Source organism: Euprymna scolopes, chromosome 4 (genome assembly GCF_053919585.1).
Source record: "Euprymna scolopes isolate OS-2025 chromosome 4, ASM5391958v1, whole genome shotgun sequence".
NCBI classification, from domain to species: Eukaryota; Metazoa; Mollusca; class Cephalopoda; order Sepiida; family Sepiolidae; genus Euprymna; species Euprymna scolopes.
In genome coordinates, this window is record NC_136485.1 from 45836076 (window position 1) to 45849935 (window position 13860).

Sequence of the window (13860 nt, forward strand, 5' to 3'; positions counted from 1 at the left end):
ATGCTAAAGGTTAAGGATACATATAGATAGCAAAGTGGAGGAGTAAGGAAACCATTACTACTTATTAGGGTGGTAAAAATATACCAAATAATAGTAGGGTAATTATAATAGTACGAAAGGTAATAATAATGAAAATTATAATAGTAGTAGTAATAATAAAGATGAAAATAAAATAGAAGTAAAATTGAAGGTAAAAATAAAGATAAAGACAAAGAAAAAATAAAAGATAAATATTAACAATAAATTTAAAGATAATATTATCAATAGTTGTGATAAAAGTAAATTCAAAGTTAATGTTAATGTTATATATATAGTTTTGTGTCTTCATTTCATACTCTTGTTGTCCTATTATATACATATATATATACATATATATATATATATATATATATATATATATATATATATATATATATATACAATGACCTTTAAGAGAAATGGTAAATCTTGCCTAAGTGATATTACCTCAGGTCACAGCACGAAGCTGAATACTCGACGAGACTTGATTTATTGTTATGAAATCCAGTAAGGCCAAACGACAAAAAAAAAATGATATACTATAGAATTGTGTTTGAGAGATAAAAGAGAAAATTCTCTTTTATCTATCTAACACAATTTAAAGTATATATATATTTTTTTTGTCGTTTGGTCTTACTGGATTTCATAACAATAAATCAATTCTAATTCTTTCGTACTATTATAATTACCCTACTATAATTTGGTATATTTTTACCACTCTAATAAGTAGTAATTGTTTCCTTATTCCTCCACTTTGCCATCTATATGTATCCTGAATCTTTTGCATCAAGTTAAACGCACTCATAGTCATTGCCATCCTAATCTCCGACCACCCCCTTATAATCATACCCCCTATATCATAACAAAAGAAACTTATAAATATATTGACGCATATTACTTTTCAATTTTACAACCTTGCATAACCCCTCCCCAAATTATAAGCGATTTTATAGCTGCCATTGCCGTTTAGGTGAAACAATCGAAAATCTATATGTCTCATGTAAACATCAAGTGTTAGCCCCAGGAAGTGTGGCCCATTGATTCCTGAATACTTTAACTGAAATAAAATAAAACGCACGCACACACACACACACACACACACATATATATATATATATATATATATATATATATATATATATATATATATATATATATATATGTGTGTGTGTGTGTGTGTGTGCGTGTATGTATATCTAGTAATATATTCATTTTTGAATTAATTGATATCTTAAACTTTTGTGGTTATTATTTATATAAAATTAATCTTGCATTGTAACATAACTTGTTATTAATCGGCTTTATTTACGCGTGAACCTTTATATTTTTATTCAATTCACTTCTTTTTCCAATATTTGGATATTACCCTCTTGGCAATTTTGAATTTATTAACTACTAGCATGGGTGCCCGGCGTTGCCCGGGTGTTTGGAGGTGTATGCTGAGCAAAAAAAAAAAACTGTCAACTTTTTAAACTTTGACCCCTATTATGACCCCTTCAAATTTATTGTTTTGGGCTCAAATTGAGGTATTAAGTTAGATTCATGTCCAAGGAACTTATATCTAAAATTTCAAGTGTGTAGGCCCAACATTGTCGGAGGAGTTTGGTAGAGTTCTCAATATCAAATTTCGAGTCTATAGACTGAAAATTAACAGAGCTTTTGCGAAGGAAAATGTACACAGACACACAGACACGTTCACTTTTATAGATATGAACATTGTCTTGTATAATAAGAATAAAAATTTACTATGAATTTTTCGCTGTTCAACTCAAATGATATTTTTTAGTGGGGTGTCAGAGGATTTAACTTGCGGTATTCATTGCGTATACAATTCTGATACTAATTATCAGATGTTTGTTTATAATTTTTTTAATGCCAAAGTGGATCCATGAATCATTTTCAGTGAAATATTCCTTTTTATTTTATAATTCCACTTATAATTTTCCAGAAGAATACCCGTCCCAAGATAGATAAAATTAATTATTCGAATTAACAATTTTAACCACAGTATGCCCCTTTAGGAAAATTAAAATCAAAATGTTATATTTAGAATATTTAATCAATCATAATCAATACTCATTATATGACTGTGATTCCAGAAAATTTGTAAAATTTAAGGCTTAAGCTTACGGAGTCTTAAGAAATTGAGATTTAGTTAATCTTCCTTAATTGATTCCGGAAAACTATTAATCAAATCCAATAAGTTTCCTGGCGTTTTTACGTAGGCATTTAATATTGTTGACTCTTGAAAATTCAGTATGTTATTGCCACAACAGTAGATGCATGCCGCCTCTCCCATACTCAAGAAAGCCAGACAGACTCCGAAACATACGAAAATCCACCTTTATTTTTTTACAGCACGGATATGATCTGCATGCACTGTGTTCGCACTGGACAAACATTCAACAGGAAATATGTTAAACTTTTAAATGAGTTCATAAGGAGAATCCGTCGGAAAGGGTCAGAACTCTACAAATCGGGTCAAGCCATTTCCACCAATCCACAATTATATTCTTGTCACAGAATATTTGAAAAAAAATGGGCACGAAGACAGTTCCTCACTCTCCATATTGTCAAGATTTTGCTCCCTGTGACTAAGCTCAAGGAAAACCTGTCGTTATAAGACAAGATGAAAGAGACTTTAACGATGGTCATAGCAGTACAAGGCGACTTCCACGAGGACTTCTAGAAGTTGTTGAAACGATACAACAAGCATTGCAACCGGATGAGGTTACTTCGAAGGAAACTAGAGTTCCATGTGTGTAGTATCAACAAAACTGTCCATGCGATAAGAATCTGGAAACTTATCCAGTTAAGAAAAGCTCAACACTATCAATGGGAGCAAATACAATAACATAAAATGAAAGACGAGGAATAAAAGTTATATATATTAGTTTATTATACTATCAGAACGTTAAAGAAAAGTTAAGGAAAAATTAAAAAAAAAAGAAGCTTTTTAGACCATGCAATTTAAAATCTAAATTGCTTCTCACCAGGAGAGTAGAAAGGCTAGAACTATGCAAAATACAAATATATAAGCCATTTTTTCTATATTTGTATTTAGCATAATGCTGGTCTTTCTCTTTTTCTGATGAGATACATTCAGCTTCGAAATGCCATGGCCTAAAGAGGTTTTCGTAAATTTCCCTTTAACTGTTTCTTATTTTTTTGATTATATAATAAAGTTATATATAACTTTTATTCCTAATCTTTCATTTAATATATATATATATATCTATGTGTGTGTGTGTGTGTATGCGTGTGTGTGTGTATAGCAGTTGCATCGATTAGTTTTCTAGATGTAAATCTAATGAAACTCACGTGATAATTAAAAAAGTGCTTAATGCAAGACAGAGTTGGTATATAGTATGTTAGAATCTTACACAAATATACTTGATGTATCTGGGAGTATTCTTATAATTCGCTCATATATACAACTCTCTTATATAACAAAAGTTAGTCAAAAATTTCCTCCGCGTATCCATCCAGATTAAGATTTGCCTGAAAATATATGGAATTGTTATCAGTTGTCTTTATGTACGGGGCAAGTTTTTTAAATTTGTTTTTTTAAGAACGGAATACACCCTACAACCGAGAACTGTTGCCACATCCGGGAAGGAGTTTTCCGAGCATTTTTTTCTGTTTTTTGCAGGATGCAAAAATGGCTTTGAAATCTAGTGGATCATGTCCTTTATTATCTTCTTCTCACAGATGAGACGTTACTGGTCTATCCCTGCTCCATTTTCAATTTTCTTGCAGTTGCTCGTTGTCTTTAAAATATGATTACCCTGTAAAACATTCACAGCAAATACTTGTCTAGCTACAAAAACTGTCCACAATTTCCTGTACTCCCTATATGTGCCGAGAATTAAACTGGAAATATTATGACAAATTCTTCTTTTCTATCTGACTGTGGACTACTATACCAGCTAACAACATCAATGTAACCGACTTCTTGTTGAGCTGTCCTCTAATAAAATAATGATCCGTGCTAGGGGTCACAAATGAAAGAAACCACAAGTAGTGTAAAGTGTATGAAAATAGTATGTATTTATCATAAAAAATACAGAAGCCACTAAAGTGGTATGAAAAGAAACGTATTCGTAGCATGCGGTTAAGCATGATATGAATGTCTCCGAAACCAGTTGTATTCATAGGACTGGTTGATTTCACTTAGTTCTCAAATAGGGATGATTTGTACCTCACAACAGAAAGTCATTTCAGTTATCACAGTATTGTCTCGCTCGTAAGCTGTTGCACATAAACCCTTTTCATCTATTAAAATTTAGGACTATAGAAGTGGTGACTTTGGGCCCAATTTACCGATTCTATGATCTTTTTCCTCTCTCGAAAATTCAAAACACACACACACACACACACACACACACAAAGTCAAATTATAACAAAGAGAAAATTTTCACTAACATAAATGAAAAACAACGTTATCATAAAAAAATAACGATAATAAATAATAAAGTAAACAGTTAGGCGTAATTGATTTCATATAAAGAAACGTAGACGAAAGCTAAGGATTTTGATTAAAATGCATTTTTATTTGAAATACTTTACTAATTTCATCAACAAAAAATGAAAAAAATTTAAAAATATGACAATGATTAGATTGAAAAATCTAATATATAAAAGGCTATATATCTGTTTGTTTGTCTCCATATTTCAAACTCTATTTTGTCCGAAACTAAAAGTCGCAGAGCGGTGCTAGCAGTCTCAAATGATTAGATTTTTACGGACCGTTCTTTTATGAGTCTTTAGCCGGTTAAAATAGTTTTTAAGAAGTCAAAATGGTTAAATATTGAAAACATCGTAATACATTTTTACATTATTCCAAATTCCATTCGGCTAGTTTGGCTAAACATTCTGCTTGTTTTCATAAGCGTCTCTTGTTCCTTTTTGGTTTTTTGCAAACATCTTTAAGTCGTCCATGTACATTATTTGGTTCATTGTTTTATCTGTATTAGTGAACTTGTATCCGACTTGACATTTCCTCAGTACATTATTGAGGAGCATCTACTGAGATTTTGGATGATATAAAGCTAAAGTTCTCAGTACTTTCTACACTTGTCCAGTGGAGGTCTGAATAATGCTCTCCTTTTTCAGCCTTAACCTATTACGATTATTTGCTGTGATAATAGTCGAAGCAGATGTTCCTATTTTTAGAGTGGAGCAGTTTGTAAAAATTATTTACGTTTATTATTATTATTATTATTTTTATTATTTTTATTATTATTATTATTATTATTATTAGTATTATTGTTGTTGTTGTTGTTGTTGTTGTTGTTGTTATTCGCTTAATGCATTTTCACACCGAGTATCATCGGCGACTGCTCACGGACAACAACCAGTGGTGTCGCCTGGTTCCTGAGTGATAACAAGTCTCCTCAGATGTCCAGTACATTCCGCCTTTGTCAATAAACTTAGTAAATTAATTGGCATCATCACATCAACCGCTTGCCGCTGACTTCTCGCTGACAATGACCATTGTTCTTCACTAGAATTTGGTTGACAACAAACCTTCCAAAGGTCCCAGTTCTTGTCGCATTCATCCTTTTGAGACGTTATTAGTGCTCTCCCACGTTGGTCTTTTTATTTCTCTCGATCCTTCGACTATTTGGTGTGGTGCTAGCCGATGTTGATACTAGAATTTTATGGGGGTGATCAGTGAACTTACGTTTCAGTTGTCGTTTCAGTTTTCTTGTTTCCATTTCGTGTTGCATCTTTTGTTAATCCTGTAGCAATTTCTAGTTGAGCAGTTAGCATTTATAGCTCATGTGCAGCAATCTCCACGTTTGAGTGTATTCCTTAAGATTTCAAGCATTTTCATTACTTCCATCCGTCGTATCTTCCCAGTCCTCTCTTTGATTCCAATTTCTTCGATTCTTTTATTGATGATTTTCGCGATTTTTCCTCGTGCTCCTGCAAGTATTGGTATTATCTTGATTTTGACTTTATTATTATTATTATTATTATTATTATTATTATTATTATTATTATTATTATTATTATTATTATTCGTCCCCCGACAAAAGACAGGTGGACCTGTAAAATCATCTTGTCTGTTTGTCTGTCCGTACTTTTCTCAATAACTACGCCTTGGTATGTTTTTAAAGTTTGCACAAACCTTAACCATGATATGAGTAAAATGTAACAAACGGATTTTCCGAGATATTTTTGGTTGCCCCCCCTAGGGGTGCCCTTTGGGTTAAAATGGCTAAATTGACACTTTTGTGCTTATAAAAAAACAAAAATCATGCCTTGGATTTTTATAAAACTTTCTGAAATGTTGTAACTAACTGATTTCCATATAATTTTGTTTGTCTTCGCGATAACTCTTGGCTGTGCTGTTTTAGGGCTCATAAAACACTCCATTTCGGGGACTATATTACCGTATTTGTCTAAAAAATTTCTCCGTATGTCTATTTAGCAGCCTTGCATGGTGCTGAACTCAAATTTTAATATGCCAATAAGTCTCCTGTGCGTCATGAGTAAATTAATAGAATCTGTGTTAAATAGAGAAGAAGTCAACTATCTCAGCAAAAATAACCTCCTTAGTGACATGCAATATTTTTCGTTCTGCTAGATCTATAGGAAACGTGCTTACAGTTTTATCTCACAGGATTAGTTAATCTCTCGAAGGGGGCTTCCTCTCCAGTGCCATTGCTCTTGACATATACAAAGCCTTTGACAAGTTATGGCACAAGGGTCTACTTCACAAGATCTCCAGCTATGGCGTAGCTGAAATGTCTACTCAATTATTAAATCATTTCTCTCTGATAGGTTCATAAGAGATAAGACCGGCAAAAATCAGAAGCTCTCGGTATTAACGCTGGGGCCACTTAGGGGTCCATTCTGGCCCCAACTTTCTTCCAAATCTACATCAATGATCTTCCAAATAACATCCTTACATCATTCGTAGACATTTATGCTGACGACACCACCATCTATGGCAGCACATTAGACCGTATATGACCGAGGTCTCTCTGATTCTCTTTCCTCTGATCTTGAGCGCGTGGTACAATGAGGAAAGATGTGACTAGTTACTTTTAAGGCATCTAAAACCAAGTTTCTATCCTTACATCAGCAACGCTCTGATGCCCATCTGACATCAATTGAAATGAATGGCTCTCGTCTTAGGGAGGCTTCATGTTTTGATAAGCTTCTGGGCCTGATCTTTACTCCCGATCTAAAATGGAACACGTACATCAAATCCGTTGCCAAGGCCGCTATGAAAATGGTAGCATCCTTCTACCGCTCCAGTAAATATCTCACTCCTGATGCAATTCTCTACCTATATAAAAGCCAAGTACGACCAATGATGAAGTACTGTTGTCGCATCTGGGTTGGAGCTGCTAGAAGCTGCTTATCCTGCCTGGACAGTGTTCAAAGCAAACTTCGTAGCTTAGAGGCGGATGCCCTTTTTTTTTCCTTGCAACCTCTTTCTCACAGAAGAAACATTGCGAGCCGTCTCTGCGTTATCATTATTTCCATGGCAGGTGCTCGTCTGAGCTTCAGTCTATGGGCCCCTCTCGACAAACTTTCATGAAAAACACTCGTCTAGCAAGAACCACCACCAATAGTTTCCCACAATCTTTATCTGTTCCTAGACCTAAACGTAGATTCCATGTGCAGAGCTTCTTTCTTAGAACTGAACTGGATGCCTGCTTCCCAGGTGACTAGAATCTGATTGTCTTCAAGTCCAATGTAAACAAGTTCTTAATGAACCATGCCCCTATATAATCCAATTTACAAAAATCCAAATACCTATGTTAAAAACGCTATAATCACATTGGCTAATGTATATCCATTAACCTTTATCCTCGAATGGCCTATTGGCCTTGATAAGTAGTGATTCGTTTGTAAAATAAATGTTTAGACCTTGAGGAATTTTTGAGGCTAAATGGGGGGGGGCAAATGCTGGACTTAGTCATTTCTTTTTTGCATGGCGCAGAACTCAAATCTACGTATGTTAAGGCCTAAAACTGCACTGTTTGTTCATTTTCACCAGGATTTGACGTCCCCTGGGAACTTTAAGGGCAAAATTAGAGGGGGGGAATGCTGAACTTAGTCATTTTTATGCCTCGTTCATTGTGCACTCATAGGGGACCATGAATGCTTTAATTGTAATCATCATCATCATCATCATTTTTATTTTATTTTATTTATTATACGGATATTTATTTTAAGAGTCATATTTGTGCCTGTACCTTAGACATTACCATATTTGGAAGCAATAGACACATTTCCTTTTGCTTTTTACAACAGCAACAACAATAACAACAACAACAACAACAACAACAACAAAAGACCTACACTCTTAATATACGTCCGTTTGTTTAATTGCGCAAATCGCATTTCAAACACAGAAACTATCGAAAACTTATGAGATACCTATGAAAAGATATGTCCATAGATTTTGCTATTTAAAACTGAAGCGTAATAGGCTGAATAATCGAAATACTGACGGACAGATATTCTCACAGAAATATGAGGTCGCACTAAGAATGTGTGTGATTTGATGGCATTTCGAGAATTCCACATTACGAGCAAAACTATTGAAATACAAAGAAAACAGAAAAAAAACAAACAATCCCTTGATGATATAATTAATTGAAATCACAAATTGGAAGTAAATGTATTTATACAGATGCTAAATACGGCAATCAAAGTAAAGCCCAAGTGTTCGAACCACCGGGGAGTGCGCTTCTAGATTCATAGTTTTAAATGAACGACTTGTTTTCCTCTTCGTCGTGACACAGTATTTCGTCACATTGTCTTTTAAAACTCGGGGTGGCTGTAATTGTATTAACGTGTATGCAGAGTTGGTTATAATTTTACCGACTGATGTTTTGCGGCGAATGGAGGCATTTAATTTCTGCAGGAGTTTCGTCATCAGAATGAGTAATTGAAAATCATAATGCTTCCGGTTTGCCTACGTAATTAGGCAGTCAGAAAACGCGATTTCATTTGTGCAAGTCATTAAACTTGTTACATATAGTGTCTAAAAGAATAATGCATTCCGTTCGATTCTAATTTGGAAAGCATTTTTTAATTAGGAATATGGAAGATCGAAAGTAGTTTTTGTTTCATTTTCCTCGTTGTTTGTACACAGTTAGGCATTTGAAAATATGTGTTTTGGTTTAAAGATTTTAGTTTAAACTAGTTTGATACCTCTATAATAAACCACGTTCTTGTATTAATGGTCACACATTATTAAGACTGAAATTAACTCGAGCATAATTATATGGAACGGTTGCAAGTTGAAATTTCAAGAACTATATGTAAAGATTGAGAATGATTAATGCAATGGAAGTTTGATCATTGTCTTGCTTAAGATTGTTCAAACATTTACACTGGTCCGGTAGACTCATAATTAAAATGTCATCTACTTTAGTTAGTAAGAGTTATATTCGAAATGACATTTTCGTTGGTCTGTAAGAATAATGCTGAAATATCATTTACAATGGCTATCCGATCCTAATTAAAATAGCATTTAATTTAGTCAGTTAGCGTTAGGTGCGAAGGAAAATTTACGTCACTCCATCATGTCCATGTTGAAATAACATCTTTGTTGGTCTGTTAGGCTGATGTTCGAAATATTTTTTTGTTTGGGACATCATTATATATAATTTCCGGTTAGGTGTAGAGTGTTGAGCAAAGTAGGTCAGTTCCGATGCCAAATACGAGTAGACTTGTCTAGACTGTTGAGGTTTTTGAAAGCCCACCAGAGATAACTGCATGATTCCTTTCTATGCACGACATAGCCCTATAATTAATTACGCCATTAAGTAACTGATGATGGATTAGCTGTTTTAAGCACTACTACAGAGTTAGGGCTCATGAACTGTCAGTCGTAAACAGCAGCTCAAAAAACTAAAAGCTGTAGCCTTACCCTATCAGAAAAAAGCGGCCCAGACCAGTCGAGCGAACATATGTGACATACAAGCACACCCAATTTGCTCAGCTTGTAAGAGAGAAAATAATGAGAAATTTGGAAACGGCGTACATTGTTCCTGTCAGGAAACAAGGCCAAACACAGGTTGTTTCTGCTGAGTTCCTGATAGTGTACCTTTGTGCTGGGGTAATAGACAAAGAAAGATTATGAAAGCCAGGCGATATATAAATCCTATCTGTTTCTTAATCAATTTAGGGTTGTAAATCAGAGAATTTATTCGAATTACCTGCTCTAGGTAAGTTGTCGATCAGGATTAAGGAGGCCTTTTTCCTTCTGTGATTCGACGAAGGAATATAGATTCATTAACACAGGGTTTTTTATCATAGTGTTCCTTCTTCTAGATGGATAACTTGACAAGATCTGCGGGTTCTAGACCAGGTAGCTCTGCGCCTTCGCATGGTTATACAAAGTAATAATTATCTTACTTAAATAAAGATTTCTTCTCTTTTTAATATATTAACATAAAATTAAAAACAGATTTCCCTCTCACAATAAGTAGTATTAGTCTATTAATTAAGCACGGATAACAATCCAATTTGATATTAGTAATTAATTCGTTTTAAATTATGTGAATAAAATATGGCTAAATTACCTTAATAATGTAAGAAAAATACAAAATAAATAAAACAAAAGCAATAGCGAGATTAGATAAATAAAATGATTTCATAAAAAACGAAAAAACAGAATGTAATTAACACAGAATCATTCGAGTTATCATTGATTGCAAAACAGCCCGCTTCATTTGCAATAAGTTTGATGAGATACGAAAATACGATCTAATGAAGAGAAGAGGAGGGTACGCTGACTTAGATACATAGGGTGTTCTTTTAAGCAGTAGTTAAGAATTTTCTCCTTCTTTCTTTTTCCTGTTAATTTTAGATTTTTTTTATTCATTTTAATTTTAAAGCATACATTACATTTTCCAAAAGTGATAAATGCTACAGAATGCACACGTGTGTTTCGAATTTTTGTCTATTGTTATAAATAAGATGACAACCGAACAAAAATCGGAGGGGAAAGCCTGAAGCAATGTATAGTATAAGATAGGAAAGATTGAAAATGATAATGTTTTACGCTTAGAACTGGAATTTCGCACATGATAATTGGATTTGAGTTAGAATAAGCTTGTCAGGAAACTTATTCTTCCAGAAGAATTATGGATAAATCTAACAACCATTGGTTTAACCACCAACTCAGACACTGACTGTGATTCAACCGATTTAGTGCGACTGCGTTTAGTTCTTTATCAATTTATTTCTGGATTACTTGGTGACTATATATGTCATGCAATTTTCAAGCATTTTTTCCGTCCATTTTATGGTTTTCTGAATCTTATAAACACTGGTTTTTGTGTGGTTTCTTCTGATAGAATTTTCTTGCTTAATGGTTAGTAGTGATTTTGTTTGTCTGATGATGTGTTTTTTATTTGTAGCGATGCCCATGTTTTCCCGTCTGCATTAGGTTTCCCTATCGTGTAAATATTCCACATAGCAGTTTTTCTTTCCATTTATTCTCGCCTTATTTTTCTTTTATTTTTCTGTTATCCATGTTGTCTTTTTCGTCGATTTTGGTGGCAATAATCAGTGTTTCTGTATTGTTTATTGTAGATTTATCTAGCTCTTTTACAGCTTCGGGTACACAATCTTCAAAACGTCTATTTTTCTTCCATCTTTCTCTTTGTCATAGAGTTAGTATGTATCAATAGTAACCACAGTGTGTTGTGCAGTGTTTAGTTCACTGTTTCTTCGATCCACGTGTTGCAGTTCTTCTTTAGTTCAGTTTATAAATCGTAATGAGTATTTTATCAGCGAATCATTATCCTTTTTTATTCACTTTCTACCGACATGACTTTTTCCCTTCTGTATCTTCTGTATTCTTTTTCTGAATTTTGGCTTAAAATCGAATTTATGTGTGTGTGTGTGTGTGTGTGTGTGTGTGTGTGTGTGTGTGTGTGTGTGTCCTACAAACCCGCCGTCCTCTCCACTGATTGGATTCGTCATCGCCCACCATTAAAATCCACAATAAAGCTGTCGTTATATTTTTTATAAATCAAGGTATTCTTATTCTGACTACGGCCGTTATTTTATTACTAATGTTTAGAATATTAAGTGATTATTTGTTTAGCGTATTCATATGGTATAATCAAGTAGTGCGGATCCTTCTTTTTTCATACATATATGCCATAAACATTACCACAAAAAGCAGAAACTCGTCATGAAACAAGCTGACAACATGAGATATTGTGTTTTGAAAGAAACCGCTGCTATATTTTAGCTGTTTTCCCTTGTGAAGTAATATATTTTAACTTCCAGTTAATGTCGGTCATCAGGAGAGAAAACGGGCCGTTTCAGCCCCTTCCCCGTCTTAGTTTATTCTTCCGTATACTTCTATAAAACCGTGTCTATCTTTTCGTCGTTTATTCACTCGTAGACTTATATATAATCGTGTTTTTTATTGTTTTTATTTGTATTTCCATGGGGTATTTCATTTCGTCCTCCAGATAATATCGGATCGTCAGGAGAGAATACGCACCGTTTAGGGCCTTCTTCTGTACGTCTTGTTCGTATGTCGGCTCTCCTCACTGATGCGATGCCCTATTATCTGAATTGCATTGAAATGAACTGCCCAACACAATAAAAATGAGGTTTAATAATTTAGCGTTTCCTGTTACGAGCAACGACTTTGCGCGTGTCGTTTAAATGTTCAAAGGCTGCGTCTAACATATTGGTCATATAAAAGAGAACAAAGAAAAAAACGTAAAATGAATAAAATAATAAAAACAAAAAATACATACAAAAAATAATACATAAATGAATAAAAATGCTTCGGGACTCATTTGATTACTTATTGTTGTGGTCAGCTCCCCCAGAACCGTGTTGTCCACCACGTATATCGGACACTATGCATGGTAATTACATATTCCATATTCTGTAGTTATATGACAGGTTGAATCGTCTCCCTTGTTTTTATTTGGCAAAGTCAGTCATTCACGGAATTAGGTCGGAAGTTGAGCGTATTATGAAGCTCCACCGAAGCAGCGACATATACCAAATGATATTCCACGTGATGGATCTTTCCATAGCTTTTTCCGAGGTTGTCCATCGTTCCGGCTGTGACTGTTGAATGCTTTTTACGAGCGTTTTACCTTTCCCTTGCTGCTTATTTCCTGAATGACCTTCTGGGTTCTGTTCCTTGGGTATGTACACACCATCTGTTTTTATACACTGATTAAAGACATGCATTTTCCATGCCAAATGTCAAGTTTTTATAAATAACTTTGTCAAGAATTCTTTATAAGTTTGGGTTATGGCCGAATAGAACTCAATTTATATATATATATATATATATATATATATATATTCTTAAATTTTTATTTCGGTTTCGATTTAAGCTAATGCAGCCAAGTCATATGGATATATATATATATATATATATTTATATATATATATATATATATATATATATATATATATTATTTTTGAAATCGAAATTTTATAATATATAAAAATAGATAGAACATTAACTCCATAATAATATATACGAAATCTGCAAAAATGGAAATGTTATATTTAGGCGTATTTTACGACCTAGCTACGCCGGGCGTCCCTGCTAGCTTGGATAAATACTTTTGTAGTTTTAACAAAAGAGATCCACTAATATCAGAGCGTCTCCATTTACGCTGAATACCTACAGAATGCCAACATCAATATATTACATATGAATCTGGCCCCCCTGTGGAATTTCCACAAGTCCTGCTAGTATTATATTAATGTATGAGTTTACAATCATTCTTATTGTATTTTATCTCCTGTTTATCTTTCTCGTATATAATATATTTCATTTATTATTTGTATTTTCCCTTTTAGAGTGTGGTA